This window comes from Balaenoptera physalus (genome assembly GCF_965194825.1).
Source record: "Balaenoptera physalus genome assembly, chromosome: 14".
NCBI classification, from domain to species: Eukaryota; Metazoa; Chordata; class Mammalia; order Artiodactyla; family Balaenopteridae; genus Balaenoptera; species Balaenoptera physalus.
Window position 1 is genome coordinate 15,967,969 of NC_138893.1, and position 19,164 is coordinate 15,987,132.

Here is a 19,164-nt window from a genome sequence, read left to right on the forward strand (position 1 = left end):
TGTGGGGCTGTGGTCAGCGATAAACAGTGATGCTGACCCCGGGTGGCGGTTCTCCGGGTTGGGGTCCACGCTGACAGCAGCCTCCCGCTGAGCACACAAGCCGGCCATGCAGCTGCTCAGTGGGCAGTCAGTCAGCATGTCTGAGGCCTTAGACCTCCTCCACGGGTGACGTGCTTCTGTTTCAGACCACGGTCCTGGGTGCTTTACGAGCTGCCTGGCTTTGTGTAGAATACTACCGGGCAAGGATCTTGGAAGTTAGGACCCATCGATTCTGCTGGCCACTCTTCAGATAAATTCCCCAGTCAAATCCACCTTTGTTTCTCCCGAGAAACCGGATCTGGATCTTCAGCCCCCGTCAGTGAGAAGGTGCTAAGTCTGCCCTCCCGGCCGAGATGCCGGAGAGGACCAGGCTGAACACAGCGTCCAGCTATGGACGGGAACCGGGTTCCAGCTTCTCAAGAAAATCAAGCCTTCAGCCTCTTCGGGAGCTAAGTCTTCTTTTCCACATCTCAGTTATTACACCCCCTCACCCCAAACTTAGTTCCCTAACCTCTGAGAAAACTTCCCATCCGGTGCTGACCATTGTCAAACCCCCCAAATCTAACTTCAAAAGGGAGTTGATCTGAACGCCCTCGGTTCTGTATGGGCTTGGTTCAATGCTTTTATTTCATGCAAAGCAACCGCTGAAGAAGGATAGCTATTTCCTTTGTGCCCAGGGGCCCCTGGCCCCTCCAGAGATGTTTGGAGCTATTTATAAATGTGACACACAGTGATGCCTGCCTTGGCAAGCGGGTCACACAGAACTTGAAGTCTGGGGAGGTCGGAACAGATACCCCAGTCTGAATCTGGCCATGATGTCATTTGCCTTCTAATTCCAGGTGGCCTGCTGCCCGGGGAAGCCATCTGAGCTCTTGAGGGAACCAGGGCCCCGCGGGAAATTTCGGTCCCTGAGGACCCCCGCTGGTAGGTTGGGAAACGTCTGGACCTGTAACAGGTCCTGGGGTTGGAAGGCTCCAGCACTCCATTTTGTCACTTTATGCCCCCAGAGAAGCTCTCACGCGTTTTAATGGAAATCAGTTTCCCTCTGCCTCACCATCCTCTGTCTTGTCCTTTTAGGCAACGGCACAACCCAGGGTAGAGCAAGATGCTTTAACCACCCAGACCCCAGACCCAGATAATCTACAGCTGGGCCTTCTGAAGATGCTCCTGGATGTAATTTGGAGCCCTTTTTTTTTTTGGCGATTTTTAAGGCATCATTGAGAATAGTAGGAATGACAAAAAGATTAGAATCAGACAAGCATTTTTTTAAGGAAAATATAATAGATCCTAAGAAACTGTATGTCTGCTTGGCATTGCTTCCCAGAAAACTCCTGGGATTGATTGTTGAACATACGGTTTGTAACTATCATGAAAAGGACACAGAGATGGCCGGGGGTCTGCGCTAGTTCAGAAAGAGCAGGTCATGCCAACCTGGCACCCCTCCTTGTTCAGACCATACCGCTCAGTTAGTACCTCAGGTGGAGCCCATAGGGAGCATTTTTCTGATTTCATAAAATATGAAATATAAAGTATGAAGTAGATCAGATCAATGAATAAAATACCAACCAAGATGAAGGTCAAGTTTGGATTTCAAATTTTAAATATGAAAAAAAGAGTGGATATATGTATAACTGATTCACTTTGCTGTACACCTGAAACTAACACAAGATTGTAAATCAACTATATTCCAATAAAAATTAAAAACAAAACAAAACAAAAATTTTAAATATGGGAGAAACATGTTGGCAATTCATGGAAAAAATAATTGGGGAGTTGTTAAATAAACCACAGTGTGGTGTGATTAAAAAGCACACATAAACCTGCCCTGCCTGCCTGAGCGGCTATGGCCTCCTTGAGGGTGGGTTCTGTTCACATTGTCACATCTGTTCCTACACCAGTGCCAGTCACACACTGGGGGCTCAGCCATTTCTGGTGGCTCCTGCCTCAGCCCTCGTGGGCTGGAGGGAGAGGGACAGCCCTGGTCCCAAGGTGGGTCCCAAAGGCTGGGAGGAGAAGCGCTCGGTGTCCCCTGTGAGAGGCAGTGCAGCAGCTGGAGGTCCGAAGGCCTGCACTGAGCTTAGGGACAAGTCGGGGCTCGCCCCTGTGACAGCAGTCGGACGGGCTCCAGGTGGAGCCGTGCAGAGGGGCCCGTTTGCAGGTCCAGGTCGCTGACCTTGGCAGACACAGTGCTCAGCGAACACCCACGAGCTCCTCTACATTTTCCTCTGCGGTTGGTTGAGTTCATGCGACCAGATCTAAAAAGGATGCGTCACCTCACGGCCACGGATGTTACGAGCTGGTGTGTCTCCTCCATCTTTCTGAAATTATAAAATATATATATATATACACATATATAGTCTCTGTCCCTTGTTCCAGTCACAGAACTCCTAAAATCCAGGTAATTTCCCAAGTGGTAAGAACACTTGGAGCATCCTTTGTTCTAATATTGGGTCTCTGACTTCGGTTCCTGACACAGATCTCTTAAATCCTGTGGAATTTCTTGGGCGATAGGCATGTCTGCTATTCTAACGAGGCGACTTTTGGTGGGTTCCTGGGTGGCTTCCAGATGCGGGCTGGTCACGAGAAAGGTCAAGCCATTCTAATCATGCTTAGAATGTTCAGCCCTACCCCTACATCCTCCGGGAAGGACAGAGAGCTGGAGATGGAGTTAATGACTGATCTTGCCCATATGGTAAAGCCTGTATAAAGACTCCCAGAGTGCGGGGTTCTAAGAGCTTCCGGGCTGATGAACACATCTACGTGCAAGAAGGTGGTGCCCCCCAACCCCCGACTCCACAGGGACAGAAACGCCTGTGCTCGGGACCCTTCTGGACCTGCCTTATGTGTCTCTTCATCTAGCTATTCATTCATATCTTCTACTATCTCCTTTTTAACGGACCAGCAAATGTAAATGTTTCCCTGAGTTCTGTGAGCCATTCTAGCAAATGATCAAAGCCAAGGAGGGGCTCATGGGAACCTCTGATTTGCAGCCAAGTCGGACAGAAGGTGTGGGTCACCTGGGGCCCAACTACGGGTTATTGGCATCTGAAGTGGAGGCAGTCTTGTGGGACTGAGCCCTTAACCTGTGGGGTCTGATGCTAAACTTCAGGTAGACAGGGTCAGAACTGAATTGCTGGACACCCAGCTGGTGTCACAGGTTTTCTTGATGCGTAGAAAACCTACATTTCCGGTGTCGGGAGTGTTGTGAGTGAGTGGTATCGTGAGGCTGAAGGTGAAACATGCAGGGAATGATTTTCTCCAAGGAAACCCTCCCCTCCCTTCTCCCTGGGTCCTGGAAGCTATGTGTCGCGATGGCCGTGTCACAAGATGAAGGGATCTGGTGCCTCTGACTCATGCTGGGAGTACAGTCCCTCTTTGTTTGAGTGAGAAATAGACTCCTATTGTTTTGAATACTGAGACTTTTTAAATTGAAGTAGAGTTGATTTACAATGTTGTGTTAATTTCTCTTGTTCAGCAAAGTGACTCAGTTATACATATATATACATTCTTTTTCATATTCTTTTCCATTATGGTTTATCATAGAATATTGAATATAATTCCCTGTGCTATACAGTAGGGTCTTGCTGTTTATCCATCCTATATATAATAGTTTGCATCTGCTAATCCCAAACTCCCAGTCCATCCCTCCCCCACCCCCCTCCCCCTTGGCAACCACAAGTCTGTTCCCTATGTCTGTGAGTCTGTTTCTGTTTTGTAAATAAGTCCATGCGTATCATTTTTTTAGATTCCACATGTAAGTGATATCATATGGTATTTGTCTTTCTCTGTCTGACTTACTTCACTTAGTATGATAATCTCTAGGTCCATCCATGTTGCTGCAAATGGCATTATTTCATTCTTTTTTATGGCTGAGTAGTAAATACTGAGATGTTTGAATTTGTCTACTATAGAAGCTGGTGGTTCCTTGTTCTGTCTAATACGCTGACCAAGTAGGAAGTGTTTACAGGGACTATTATCTTATCCAGATGTGATGAAAGGCAGCCTGCTCAGATTTCCCTACTTTTCTAGAGAGTGAGGATTGTCACCTTGGTTTCATCTATCTGCTTTACTGGTTCAAGCTCCTTTGGTCAGATTGTCTTTAATAAAAGGCTTCTGCTGTTTTTTCAAAAGGCATAAAATAAATGAAAATTTCTAGCATTTATGGAGGGCTTGTGAAGCCCCCAGTGTGCATCTTGCTTCAGCCTCCCAGCAACCCTATGACACAGGTGCTGTTACCAGCCCCATTTTTCAGGTTCAGAAGCTGAGGTGACAGAGGCAGGTGGCTCCCCTGGGCACAGTGGAGGTAGGCGGGGAGCTGGGTTCTCAGCCCTAGTCCATCTGACTGCAGAGCCCTCTCTCCTAACGGCTAAGTGACTCCACTGATCTCATTATCCTCCACTAATGCTTGAGTCCCCAACAAGTGTCTTCCGTAGTCTCCCTGGTAGAGCCCTCAAACACATTTCTGGCCCACTTTAATTTGTCAGAAAGTTCTTTATCCTGAGGTGAAACCTGAGTCCCAGACCTCCAATAAATGAATCACGAAGCATTCACGAGTCATCGATGTCCTGCTACACTATATTCTGTATGCACCTTTCCATTTTAAGAAGACAAAGAATCTGCACAGGAAAAGGAAAGAGCTAAAGGAGAGTTTCCAACCAGCCGTCCACTGCAGAGAGAGGCATCACACAACAGAACTGAGGAGTATTACGTAGTGCATTTCAAAGTCATGGTGAGGGATGAATGGTGTTGTTCGCCATTGGTCTCAGGATCTTGTGCTGTGCTTTTGTTGCTATTGGAACATCCTGTACATCGAAATTATTTTTCGAAACATCTTTATCATCAACCATAGACAATAGTATTCTTCGGAATCATCATTGGGGTTTATAGCAGGTGGCTCTTACAGAATGTAATATATTTTCTTCCATGTGAATGAGTCAAATGAAGGAGTGGATTCTGCAGCTCTGTCAGTAAAGGTATGATCTTGGGACACTCACTTACCTTCACTAGGGCCTTGTAAATGAGCTCTCAGCTTTCAAGACTAATGGGATGTGGAGTAAGGAATATCTAAGCAGCCTCTGAATTTCAGAGGACCCATGAGGGAATATTTTTTTATACTTAATCCCACCTCCACCGCTCCCAAACCCCACCAACAGGGATTCTAATTTAACTTTGCAGTCTTGATCAGAAGGCTCGGATACTTTTCCTCTACTATCTATGCTTTTTAATCAAGATTTCTTGATGACCTGTGTCCATGTGTTCAATCTCTAGTAGTGAGAAGTTAGGGAGAACAGTTCACAAGACCACCTTCCCTTTGGACACTTGAGTTTGGTAATTCTCTAGAAGGATTCACAGAACTCATTGAAAGCCGATATACTCATGGTTACAGTTTATAACAGCAAAAGGATGTAGATTAAAATCAGATAAGTGGAGAAGCACGTGGGCGGAGTCCAGGAGGGAGGGCTCCTGACTCGGGCCTTCCAGTCTCCTCTCCCCATGGAGCCATGAACAGTGCTAATTCCTCCCAGCAATGATGTGTGACAGTATGCGGGGAATATTGCCAACCAGGGAAGTTCACCCAAGCCTTGGTGTCCAGAGCCTTTATTGGAGCTTCAGGGTCAACTGTCCGAGTGGCTGACCTCAGTCTCTAAGCCTTCTGGAGGTTGAGCTGATACTGCATGACTCAAAAGCCCCCCACCATCAACACATTGCTAGACACTCTGGTGCAGTCCAAAACTCCAGGTCAACAAATGCCCCACTCATCGGTAGGGCATTCCAAAGGCTTAGAAATTACCCACCAGGCGGTGAGGGCAAAGGTCAGCCCTCCTATTGGTCAATGTTAAAATTCTTACTGCATATGCAGAAATGTTTTCTTTTAGATAAGCTTGCAAACACCAGTCTTTTTTTCTTTTTTTTAAATCTTGTTTTCTATTTGAGACAAAACAGTCAACAGCTTCATCCACAGTAAAGGCACTTTGAACACCTGCTATTGTGCTTGGAGAATCCTGTGTTAATTGTTGACATATTTTACCTTGCCATATCTCAGCCATGTCTTCTCTATCAACAGGTCATGGCATGTGACATGTTACATGCACCAGCAGCACAAATGGATGGAGTTGTGGAAGGGTTACCACCCCTTGACCACAGAGTGGTCAAGGCTTAACCTGGCTTCTGACCAGTACTGTTATTTTGGTCGTGGTTGCCAATTCCCAGCGTTCTGAAAAGAAGGCATGATGAGATGCAGAACAATGTCAGCAGCCTCAAAATCTGCAGTTGATTTGTCACTGTCACTCGATTACCTTTCACATACCCGTTTTCTCCTTCTCTCCAGGCTCAGAAAATGGGCAACACTCTGGCTCCACAAGGCTAAGACCTCTGCCTGTGCGTGAGGTCTCATTTATCCCACTTTTAGCCCCTTTCTCTCCTCGATTTTTCCCCTTCTCCAAATATGAACAGGTTACTCCTGTCTCTGATAAACATTTTTATTTGACCTAATTATATCCCAATTTTCTGTTAGAGTTTTTTGTTTGTTTATTAGATTAAACACAAGCCCAAGATTTATTTAACTCATGATTGAAGGAGCCAGTGAGCTGAGAGAGCTGGTTCAAGGGGTTATGGGAGATACAGAAGTATTTATAGGCACAGAAAGAATGCTGGAAGAAGATTACAAAATTCCATACAAATTGGTTAATGTTCTATAGTGGAATAATAACATTTGGAGTTTTCTTTTCTGTAAGGTATAAATCATTTGCATCTCTACAGGACGAAATTCTTTGGATAACAATAATTTGTGAGTGATATTAGCAAAATTATTTTGTACCTATTTCTGTTAAGCCACATACAAAATATCTTTTCTGATCACAATGGAATAAAACTAGAAGTCAATAACAAATGAAAACTGGAAAATTCACAAATATATGGAAATTAAACAATACTCTCAAACAACCAAAGGGTCAAGGAAAAAATTACAAGTGAAATTAGAAAATATCTTGCAAGAAATGAAAATGAAAACAAAACATAATTATGGGAGGTCAAAACTTATGGGAGGCAGCAAACACAATGCTAAGAGGGAAATCTCTAGCTGTAAACACATATAAAAAGGAAGATCTCAATTCAACAACCTAACTTTACAGTTGAGAAAAAGAAGAAAAAACTAAACCCAAAGCTAACGAAAGGAAGGAAGTAATAAACATTAGAGTGGAGATAAATAAGATAGAGAATAGAAAAACAATAGAAAAAAATCAGTGAAACCGAAAGTTGGTTCTTGAAAAAGATGAACAAAATTGACAAATCTTTTTTTCTATATAAATTTATTTATTTATTTATATTTATTTTTGGCTGTGTTGGGTCTTCGTTGCTGTGCACGAGCTTTCTTTTAGCTGCGGTGAGCCGGGGCTACTCTTTGTTGCAGTGTGTGGGCTTCTCATTGTCGTAGCTTTTCTTGTTGCAGAGCACGGGCTCTAGGCGCGTGGGCTTCAGTAGTTGTGGCTTGCGGGCTCTAGAGCTCAGGCTAAGTAGTTGTGGTGTGCGGGCTTAGCTGCTCCACGGCATGTGGGATCTTCCCAGGCCAGGTCTCGAACCCATGTCCCTTGCATTAGCAGGCAGATTCTTAACCACTGCGCCACCAGGGAAGCCCAAAATTGACAAATCTTTAGCTAAATTGATTAGGAAGAAAAGGGGAGAGAAGAAAAGTCAAGTTACGAAAGTCAGAAATGAAAATGGGGCCGTTACTACTTATTTTATAGAAATAAAAAGGATTATAAGAGAGTAGTAGGAACAATTGTATGTCAACAAATTGAATAGCCTAGGTGAAATTTACAAGTTCCTAGAAGCACACAACCTACTGAGACTGAATCATGAGGAAATAGGACATATAAATAGACCTCTAACTAGTAAGGAGATTGTATCAGTAATCAAAAATCTCCCAACACAGAAAAGCCCTGGGTCAGACTGCTTCTCTTGTGAATTCTACCAAACATTTACAGAGGGATTAACACCAATCCTTCTCAAACTGTGCTGAAATATTGAAGAGGAGGGAACACTTCCTAACTTGTTCTATGAAACCAGAATTTCTCTGATACCAAAGCCAGACAAAGACATTACAAGAAAAGAAAACTACACACCTTTACTTTTGAATATTATGTAAAAATCCTTAACAAAATACTAGCAAACCAAAATTAGCAGCACGTTAAAAGGATTATACACTGTGACCAAGTGGGATTGTAGCATTTATTCTCAGAATTCAAGGATGGTTCAACATATGAAAATCAGTTAATGTAATACATATTAACAGAATGAAGGAAACAAATCGCATGATCATCTTAATCGATTCAGAAAAAGATTTTTGACAAAATTCAACACCCTTTTATGATAAAAAGACTCAATAAACTAGTAATGGAAAGAAACTTCCTCAACGTAATAATAAAGGCCATATAGGAAAACCTACAGCTAACATCATATTCAATGGTGAAAGACTGAAAGCTTTTTCACTAAGGTCAGGAACAAGAAAAGGATGCCTATTTTTTGTCATTTCTTTTCAGAATAGTGTTGGAAGTTCTAGCCAGAACAATTAAGCAAAATCAATCAATCAATAAATGACATTTAAATTAGAAAGGAAGAAGTAAAATTATCTCTGTTCACAGATACCATGATCATATATGTAGAAAACCCTAAAGATTACACAAAAAAACCTGTCAGAACTGATCAATGAATTCAGCAAAATTGCAGGACACAAAATCAACATACAAAAATCCATAGTATTTCTATACAATAATAATGACAATCCAGAAAGGAGATTAAGAAAACAATTCTGTTTACAATAGCATCAGAAATAATAAAATACTTAGGAATAAACTTAATCAAGGTGGCAAAGGACTTGTACATTGAAAATTATAAAACATTGCTTAAAGAAATTAAAGAATACACAAATGAATGGGAAGACACCCTTTGTTCACGGATTGAAAAGCCTTAATACTGTAAGATGCCAATACTACCCAAAGTGATCTACAGATTCAATGCAATCCTTATCAAAATCCCAATGATATTTTTCCAGAAATAGAAAAACTCATCTTCAAATTCAAGGAACCCTGAACAGCCAAAGCAATCTGACAAAGAAAAGCAAAGTTGGAGGACTCACAATTCTGGATTTCAAAACTTATTACAAAGCTACAGTAATTTTAAAAAGTGTGATACTGGCATAAAGACATATATATCAGTGGAATAGAATAGACAGCCCCCAAATAAACCCTTTCACATAAATAAACCTTGGCACAAGGGTGCCAAGACCATTCAATAAGGAAAAGACAGATTTCTCAACAAATGGTGCTGAGAAAACTGGATATCCTCATGCAGAAGAATGAAGTTGTACCCTTACCTTACAGCATATACAAAAAATCAACTCAAAATGGATCAAAGAGTTAACTGTAAGAGCTAAAACTATAAAACTCCTAGAAGAAAATGGAAAAGCTTCATAACATTAGCTTTGGCAACAATTTCCTGGCTATGCCACTGAAAGCACAAGCAACAAAAGAAAACATACATAAATTGGACCTCATCAAAATTTAAAATTTTGTGCATCAAAGTACACTATTAACAGAGGGAAAAGACAACCCACAGATTGGGAGAAAATATTTGCAAACCATATATCTGATAAGGGGTTAATATCCAGAATATATAAAGAATTCCTGCAACTTAACAACAATTAAAACAACCCGATTTAAAAATAGGCAAAATACTTAAATAGACATATCTCCAAATAAGATATACAAAGGCCAATAAGCACATGAAAAAATGCTCTGCAGTCTACATTAATGACTGTTAGGGAAATACAAATCAAAACCACTATGCGATACCACTTCACACCCATTAGGAGTATTGGCAAGGATGTGGAGAAATTGGAATCCTTGTGCATCGCTGGTGGGATTGTAAAATGGTGAAGCTGCTGTATAAAACACAGAATCACTACATGACCCAGCAATTCCACTTCTGGGTATACACTCAAAAGACTTGAAAGCAGGGACTTGGACAGATATTTGTACACCCATGTTCACAGCAGCATTAGTCATAATAGCCAAAAGGTGACAACAACACAAATGTCTATTGACGGATGAATGGATGAACAAAATGTGGTCTACAAAACGTGGAATATTATTAAGCTTGAAAAAGGAAGGAAATTCTAATACATGCTACAAAATTGATGAACTCTGAAGACATTATGCTAATTGATATGTCAGTCACAGAAGGATAAATACCCTGTGATTCCACTTATATGAGGTGGAATTTGAGTTAGAACAGTCAAAAGTCATAGAGATAGAAAGCAGAATGGTGGTTGCCAGGGGCTGGGGGAGGAGGGAAAGAGGAGTTAGTGTTTAATGTGTATGGAGTTTGAGTTTGGGAAGATGAAAAAGTTCTGGAGATGAGAGTCACAGCAATGTGAATGCACTTAATGTCACTACAATTAAAATGGTAAATTTTGGGTTACGTATATAAATAAACACAATAAACACATAAATAAACATAAATAATAAAATAAAATAATAAATAAAATAAAATAATAAAATAAAAACATAAATAAACACAATAAACAATTATTTGCATTTTTACAAGTTAACACCAATCCTTACACAATTAAAAAAATTTTAATCAATAACTAAGCAAGATACATACCACTCGCGCAGGGTTTCCCAACCCTGGCACTACTGATATTTTGGGCCAGATGATTCATCGTTGTGGGCATTGTCTTGTGTATTGTAAGGTGTTTAGCAGCATCTCTGCCCTCTTCCCACTAAATGCCACTAGCACCCCTCTCCCCCGTGACAACCAAAAATGTCTTCAGACATTGCCAAATGCCACATCTCTATTGGTTGGGAACCACTAATAAGGGTTCTGGAAATTCTGACTTAATCTCTGATATTGAATGTTGTCTAAGCAGCATCAGCTTGGAAGTCTATAGCCATAAATTTATTCCTTGAGCTATCGATCATTAGAAGTTTCTGGCGGAGTCCTTTCCACCAACATCCTTTAGACCATCATTCTCTGCTGTAATCCAACTTCCAGACTCTTTAGTTTAGAGCAGAGCAAGTCCATACCTCAGAGAACTGATCTCCTTTATGGTGTGCATGAAATATTTACGTGATTGACTTGAGTTCATAAACAGACAGACGAGACTATTAAGCATCCCACCCTCACAAAGACTATTAACCCCAAGTCTTTACTGTATTTCATGTGGCAGAGAAAGATTCTCATCATCTTCCTATATGCTTAGACCATAAAGCCAGATTTCTAATCATTGCTGCCAGTGGGGAATAAATTATTGGCCACGTGCAAATCAGAACCAGAAACAAACTAGTCTAAGGACCAGAAATAGAACCAAAAATCATGGGACAGGGGTGGAATGCAGAGAAACAGAGAGTCAAAGAGGTGAATTCTATTACCACTTGGGATTCACTCCAGGCACCAAGAAAATATGTTCCTGGGCTTACCTGGCCTAGGAGGTGCAACTTTTTGGGCAATGACGTTCTGAAAGTTGGATCCACTTGGACATCACAATGGGATCTCCAAAACTGTCAAAGTCCCAGATGCGTACGTTGAAGCTCCAACCCCAATGTGACTGTGTTTAGAGTTAGGGCCTGTGAGGAAGTGATAAGGGTGCCCTAATCTGGCAGGGCTGGTGTCCTTATAAGAAGAGGAAGAGACACCAGAGCTCTCTCTCCACCACGTAAGGACACAGCAAGAAGGCGGCCATCTACAAGCCAGGAAGAGAGCTCTCAGCAGAATCTCATCATGCCAGACCTTGATCTTGAACTTATAAGCTCCAGAACTGTGAGAAGTAAGTTTCCATTGTTTAAGCACTCCATCTGTGGTATTTCGTTATGGCAGCCTGAGCAGGCTCATACAGTGTAATCCCCCCAAAGTTGTCAGCATGACCTACAAATACAGGAAGAACATGTGTCCAAGATACATTTAGCCCTTCAATGGGGGCCCAGTGTGATGGGCCTGGATTCTTCCCCAAGGCCTGGGGTCATCCTGCTGTGCTGCTTTCTAATAAAAAGACCTACCATCTATAGATTGCTTATTAAATGCAGACACAGTTCTAACTACTTCATAAACTGTAATTTAATCTAATCCGCACAAGAACTGCTGTTAAGCTTATTTTATACCTAAGATCACTGATGCACAAAGAAGTTAAATTACTTGACCAGGGTCACGGAGTTAGTGGCAGAGCCAAGATTCAAACTCATGCAACCTGGCTCCAGTGTCCTGTATACTTACCCCCACACCACGTTGTCTGCACCCTCTCTTCTCTCTGTCTCAGAGTGCCTGGCTGATTATTCCTCTGTCGAATTCCTTTTGTCTTAATCAATCCCTTCGAGCAACATGAGTGTTAACTCTGGAGCCAGCCATACCTGAGTTCCAGTTCTATCTCTGTTACTTACTAGCTGTGTAATCTTGGTCAAGTTATTTATTAGGTCTAGTCCTCAGTTTCCTCATCTGTGAAATGGGTGTAATAGTAGATTCTATTTCAAAGAGTTGCTGTGAGAATTAATTGAGACAATGTAAGGAAGATGTCTGATATATAGTGGGCATTTGATGCCAGTTCTATTAGAAAGCTAATCATATATTGTTTTTCTCTTGAACACAGGATAGGGGCTCTTGTTCTGGGATCCATAAGCCAGCACGGGGAGAGGCTGACAGGCGGGCAAATGTCTTGTGTGTACCTTTATTTTTTTCTGGGGAGAAAGACTACAGCTTTTATTATATTCCCAAGAGAGTATGGACCTCCCCGAATGTTGGGAACCACTGAATTTGAGTCTGGAGGTTGAGACCGGAGTCATTCACATGTCCTGCCCTCAGCACAGCTGGGCCACAGCAGGACCTGGGTCTTTCAGGTCTCCTCCCCTGAGCGCAGCGCTGGGCACACAGAAAGCTTTCAGCAACGTGCATGGAATTGAATTCCACTGGAATTTAGCAGCTATGTCATGGCCTGGCACAGTGAGGTCCCTGATGTTACCAGCCTGTCCTCATTCCATTCAAAGATGCTCATGGTTAAAAGATTTCCAGACCACATGTTTAGTCCAATAACAATATGTCAAAGCTGAATATCCCAAATGCTGCATTGGAAAATGATACTGATTACATCAATCAAGCTGCACTATGACGTTTATTGCTAGCTGACTACTACATGGGTGGAGGGGATGACTGTTTGTATGGCAAGTCTCTATTATCCCTCTTTGCCCTGACTTCACTGGAGTACCTTAAAATAATAGCAGCTATCATGTGAAGAGTAGAAACACAAACTATTCATTTTAATTTTTACCCTTCTACTTGCGGTTTGTTATACCCATCCCCAGTTCAAAAAGGATTCATACATACCTACATACATACATATACATATACATATATATATATACACACACACACATATATATATTTATTTTTTAAAGTATAGTTGATTTACAATGTTGTGTTAGTTTCAGGTGTACAGCAAAGTGATTCATTTATGCATACATATATATGTATATGTGTGTATGTATATGTAGGCATAATGAATAGATACACATATATACATACACAGGATTCACGTCTATTTAGATATTGATTTCCAATTAAGGTATTTAATATATCTTATGTATCTTATATATCTATATGAGATCTGTGTAGTTTTATATTACACATTTCCTGCAAGTCTCATTGAATTAAAAAGTTCACATTTTACATGAATTCTGGAAAATAAATAACAATTTTCAAACATTTAAAAAAGCATTTAAGTCAGCTTCCAAAATACACGATACAAAAGGATCAAATCCATAAGAGAGGAAATCAGAGTGAGAAAAAGAAAAGAATATAAAATAGAATAAAACCGTGTTATGTTAATGTACAAAATTGGGATACAAATTTGGCTCTATACTTTATAGCAGCTGAAGCAAAGAAAAAAAACAAAAACAAAAAAACCAAAAACAAAAAACCCCCAGAATTTCCAGTGTCCAAAATGTAAAAAACTAGTCAGCTTGTCAATAAAAGCCCGAGACGAATTTCTTCCATGAGTTGTCACAGGGGGTCACAGGCGAAGCGTGGACCAGGTCACCTCCCTTCAGGGATCTAACAGTTCCGTCTGCCTGTTTCTGGTCCAGTGCCTCAGGGAAGCTGATGGCCTCACACCAAGTGCAATTCAGAAAAAGCAATTCTGTGAGGGGCCAGAGCAGTGCTCTTGAAGTACACTGTTTTCTAGTAAATTGGCTAGAATGCAAGGGAAAAAAAAATAGACTTTGGAATCCTAGAGCAACGGAGAGAGTGCATATTCATTAGCAAGCCTCCATGAAGGATATTTTCTTGCTCCCCAGCCTGGCGCTGTTCTCTAGGGGGGAAAACCTGAAGCGTAGGGAGTCTGTGCTGCTCAACTAAGAATGTCATCCTCTCATGAATATTCTGAAGCCGCAGAAAATGATCGGTATCCTGATGTGCATGGTGACGGGCTGATGGAGTATGGGCAGTTTGGTCGAGAATGCCTTCAGAAATGCACACAACTAGGCAGCCCAGGGCTCAGCATTCCACCGCACAGAGCAAGACAGCTGGAATTCGAGTCTGGGCACGCCCTCAAAGCAGGCGTTCCGGATGCTGCCAGAGGGGACACACGTAGAATTCTGTGTTCTGACGAATTGTCATGGTAATCACACTGCTTTTCTGGATTTGATGGCTTATTATCCAGTAGTCAAGGTAATTGGGGATATTTTGGCTTCTCTGTTAGATGGGACCGAGAGTGGGAACAGCAGGGAAGGGGAGTTTTCTGGAGGGAGACAGAGGCACTGCTGGAAGTGGAGGGGGGAGAGGGAGGGGGAGGAAGGGGGAGAGCTGGGGGGGCTGTGCAGGAGAGGCCCTAGAAGATAAGAAGCGGCAGCGGCAGAGGAAGGGCAGAGGACAAGTGTTGCTATGGTCTGAATGTCCACGTCTCCCTAAAATTCATATGTGAAGGCTACTCCCCAAGGTGATGGTATTAACAGGTGGGGTCTTTGGGAGGTGATTCAGTGCTGAGGGTGGAGCCCTCATGAATGGGATTCCTGCTCTAAGCGAAGAAGCCCCGGAGAGCTCCCTGGCCCCTTTGCCCACCATGTGAGGGCCCAGTCTGTGAGAGGGAGGAAGCGGGTTCTCCCCAGAACTCGACCATGCTGGCGGGCACCTTGATGTCAGCGCTGTCAGAAATAAATGTCTGTTGTTGATAAGCCGTCCAACTTGTGGCACTTTGTTATAGTGGCCCCATCGGACAGAGACGGGGTCTTCACTTGAGAGCCCGTCCCAGGGCGGAGTAGCCTCTCAGGGAAGGGCTCAGCTGGTGGTCCAGGTCGGGGTCTGTGGTCAGTGGGTGCCAGCACAGAGCCTCTCTTTGCCTCTTCTCAGGAAGTGAAGGACTCCAGAAGCCCCTGAGATAAGCAGGGGTCTGGGCACCCTCACTGCTGCATAGACAGAGCGTGTTCTGCACTGAGGCTGGGGTTTGCTGTTTGGGAACCCTCTTCCCGTGAACAGGGCTCCAGGCTATCAAGTTGGGGGTATTTCCCCCAGGCTTCTTGGTAGGAACTCAAGCTAAGTACTTCGTTGTTTTCAATGCATATTCTTGATTTTTCCTGTGGCCGGTATGGCCTTGAGACAAAAGGTTATGACCCACCAGGACTAATCCAGTGACGCAAAGGCTTTGCCCAGACCTTGTCCACATAAAAGGAACTGTTCATATGTATTTTTCTACATGATAGTCCCTGGCTACATCCACTGTAGACAAGAAGGGAAAGAGGGCAGTTAAACAGTACAGAGCTGCACTTGAGGATTTTTTGGTTTTAATATTTTTCTTTGCCCTCATTGAGCAGTCTGGAGCGGCCTGTGGCTCTGACAGCCCCCTCTGGGGCCATGGGAGTGGCTTCCCCAGCAGTCGTGCATGGGGGCGGGGCTGAGGGTGCAGTCACTAGCCGGGCCTGCTCGGGCTGCAGACCCCTTGTTCGGATCAGGTCCTCGCTCTCTGCAAGGCCACGAAGGGGGCTTGATGCTTGTGAGTGTGCCCCCATCCCCGAAAAAGGTGATAAGGGGAGGGGGGATGGACATGTGAGACACCATCCGATGGACATGATCGCCCTAGCCTCTCTGCATGTGGGCTCAAGGATGACCCTGACATTTTGACCCTGTGACTGGGAGAATGAAAATGCCGTTAACAAAAATGGGGAAAGGAGACAAAGGGATTGGTGGGGAGAGCAAGATGGTAAATATGAACACCGAACGTGAGCTGTTGGCAAGCTATGCACCAGGGGAGAATGGCCAGTGAGCTGGACGGTGGTGTGCGGGGTGGGGGCCAGGGAGGTATTGATGCCCTGGTATAGAGCAGTCATCACTGCTATGTGGTCCCTTGTGCAGAGATGGCAGGTGGAGAGAGGTGAGGAAAGAATGAGGAATCCTTAGTTTAAGAAAGAGGAGGAGGAGGAATAGGAAGCTGCTAAGGAAACCGGAAGCCGATCAGAGAGGGGGAAGGAGTCAGGACAGACCAGTGTATCGAACGAAGTGCTCCATTGCTCTCAGAGAAATCAACTCTGCTCATTTCAGCAGAAAAGACACATATTTAAAAGTCACTTGGGTGGCTTCCAGAATCTCTGGAAGAGGTCTGGGGCTCTGAGAGGAAGAACACCAATGGAGACCAATGGGGCTTGCATCACGGACACCGTTGGCTCTGGACGCTGGCATTTCTGCAAGCACTGGGGCCACTTCTGCTCCAGGAACTCGGTTCTGAAACTGGCATTTCAGCCAAAGAGAGACCCTCCTGGTCCTTGCTTCTCTGCACCAGCAGACCCTGATTCTAAGCCTGGGGCAGGAGTATCTGATTAGCAGAGTTTAGGTCTCAGGACTACTCTAGCTGCAAGGGAGGCTGGGGGAAATATAGCATCTGTAGCATCCACACTGGGAGATAGGTTTATAAAAAGGGTAGTGGGGATAGGGGACTCCTGAGTCTGTTTGTGTTTGGAGAGAGAAGGAGAGGGAAAAGGCAAGGGAGAGGGAGGGAAGGAGAGAGACAGAGACAGAGAGAGGCGAAGTCCAGAGACGAATGGGAAGACGGAGGCTGATGGAGGGAGCACCGGCTGGGAGGGGTCAGGAGAGGCAGGAGGCGAGCATATGACATGGAAAGAACAACTTGGGAGGAAGGAAGGGTGAAGTCAGGGAAGCTCTTGGAAGATGGCCTCCCTTGGCTCAGAAGGATACGGATTGACACAGGATGGGATGGCACCCTGAGGGGAGGGAGTGACAGTGCCAGGGGCGGCAGGTGGCAGGGCTCTGGAAGTAGGGAGTGCAGGAAGTTCAGCCCAGCACCCCAGAAGGAGGACAGCCTGCGGGGCTCGCCACTTTGTGAGGCTGCCATCCCAGTGCTGCCAGACTTAGTCAGTAGCAGGCTTCTTATATGGAATCTGTATGTCTATGTAGCAAATCTCTATTATCTTTCTATGATCTTTCAGGAGTCCGGCATTGACCTTCCTTTCTATTGGCTCTGACTCTCCCTCATGGAGGGGCCCGCCCAGGGTTGCCTCTCACTGAAGGCTCCTTCTACCAAAGTCCTCTCCTCTCCATGCAGGGACCCTGCTGCCCGGCCTCTGAGGTCCCTTTGGTGCCTGCCCATTTTCTACTCTCTCTGTTTCTTCTGTGAGCTCCTTAGGCCAGTCCTAAAGTTTCCCTCTTGCTTTGGAAACCAGTTGCAAGTCCACAACATTTGCCACAGTTGTGTCTTGTAACCTCTGCTCGTTGGTCCTGATTCTACCTGCAGAACAAATCGATACCGTCATCCACACGGGCAGTCCTTCAGTACCGTATGAACAGAGGATTCTCTGGAGGAAAGGTTTACCTCCCCTGATATAGAAATACAACTTTGTAGTTACTGCTTATGATTGTATTCAATTTCTTAACAACCATACTTTACTTATGGTCAAATAGATCCCAGAAGACTTCCCCTCACAAATGCTGTCAAATTAGATCTTTCTCATCCTGTTATTCTTCTAAACACAAAGACGAATATATAGATGGGCATATGTTGTTTTGTCTGCCTACCGCTCCTTCCTCTGGGAAGCCACTTCTTCCTTGTTCCCTGTGGTTCTCCTGTCAATTTCAGCCTCCCACCTATCCCCATTTACAGGGATGGGCACGTGACCCATGCCTGGCCAATCACATCACCTCCTACCCCTGGAAACAGCTAAGCATGTGACTGAAGAATCTGTCTCTATAATTGGAATACCAAGAAGTTCTCTTTTGCTGGTGGTCCTCAGCGAAGACAACATAAGCTTGGGGTACAAGTGGCACTTTCTCCAGCTGTGTGGAGGAAGTCCATTGCAGTGGGAGAAGAGGCCAGCCCTCCTCCCACCCTCACACCCCAGGAAAGCAGAGGTCAAAAAACCAAGAGAAAGAAGTAGACTCCCAGTGACATTGACGGATCCCCGGGTCTAGGTCTGTCGGAGCCAATAAATATTCTTTCTGTTTAAGCTAGTTGAATCGGGTTTTTGTCACTTCCAAGTGGATGAGCCCTGACTAATAATAACACTTTACAAAATTAGAATGAATGTAATACACTTAACTGTGCAAAATAGGGAAAAGTAAAACAAAACAAAACAAAATCATTCCTAACCCTATTTTTCAGTTATACAAAAAATGGTATCATACCTTATATACTTTGTGTGTGTGTGGTTGTGATTGTAAGATATAGCCGCTCATTCCTCCATCCAGTATGCATGCCCCTTTGCAATGTAAGTTTGCTGCTGCTACTCCCGTGGAGGGGTGGAATTTCTCTCTCCCCGAATCTGGGCTAGCCTTGTGACTTATTTGAGCATTAGAATGCAGCTGAAGAGATGTATATGACCTTCAGAGGCCTTCCAACTTCTGCTATTAACCTTTTGGAAGAAAGGGCCAGGTGAAGAAGCCAGGCTAACCTCCTGGAGGATGAGACCGCAAGGAGGAGATCAAGACAGCCCAGCCCACAGCCAGCCTAGCCCACAGCCAGCCTCAGTGCCAGGTGTGTGAGTGAGGCCATCTTGAACCTTCCAGCCCAGCTCACCCTCCAGCTGAACGCAACTGTTTAAATGAGTCTAAAGCAGCAGAGGAACTGCCCAGCTAACCCATAGA

At 44.0% G+C, this 19,164-nt stretch overlaps 1 protein-coding gene across 3 annotated transcripts in view; it reads right to left on the minus strand.

The window, feature by feature from the left end:
* Positions 1-5,245: 5,245 nt before the first annotated feature.
* The window catches only part of RAB4A (RAB4A, member RAS oncogene family), a 94,928-nt gene continuing 81,009 nt past the window's right edge, over positions 5,246-19,164 (minus strand). For all 3 annotated transcript variants that reach the window (XR_014253442.1, XR_014253443.1, XM_082425023.1), the window contains one exon: positions 5,246-7,691. The gene's annotated coding sequence lies outside the window, so the exon portion shown is untranslated. The remainder of the gene's footprint in view (positions 7,692-19,164) is intronic.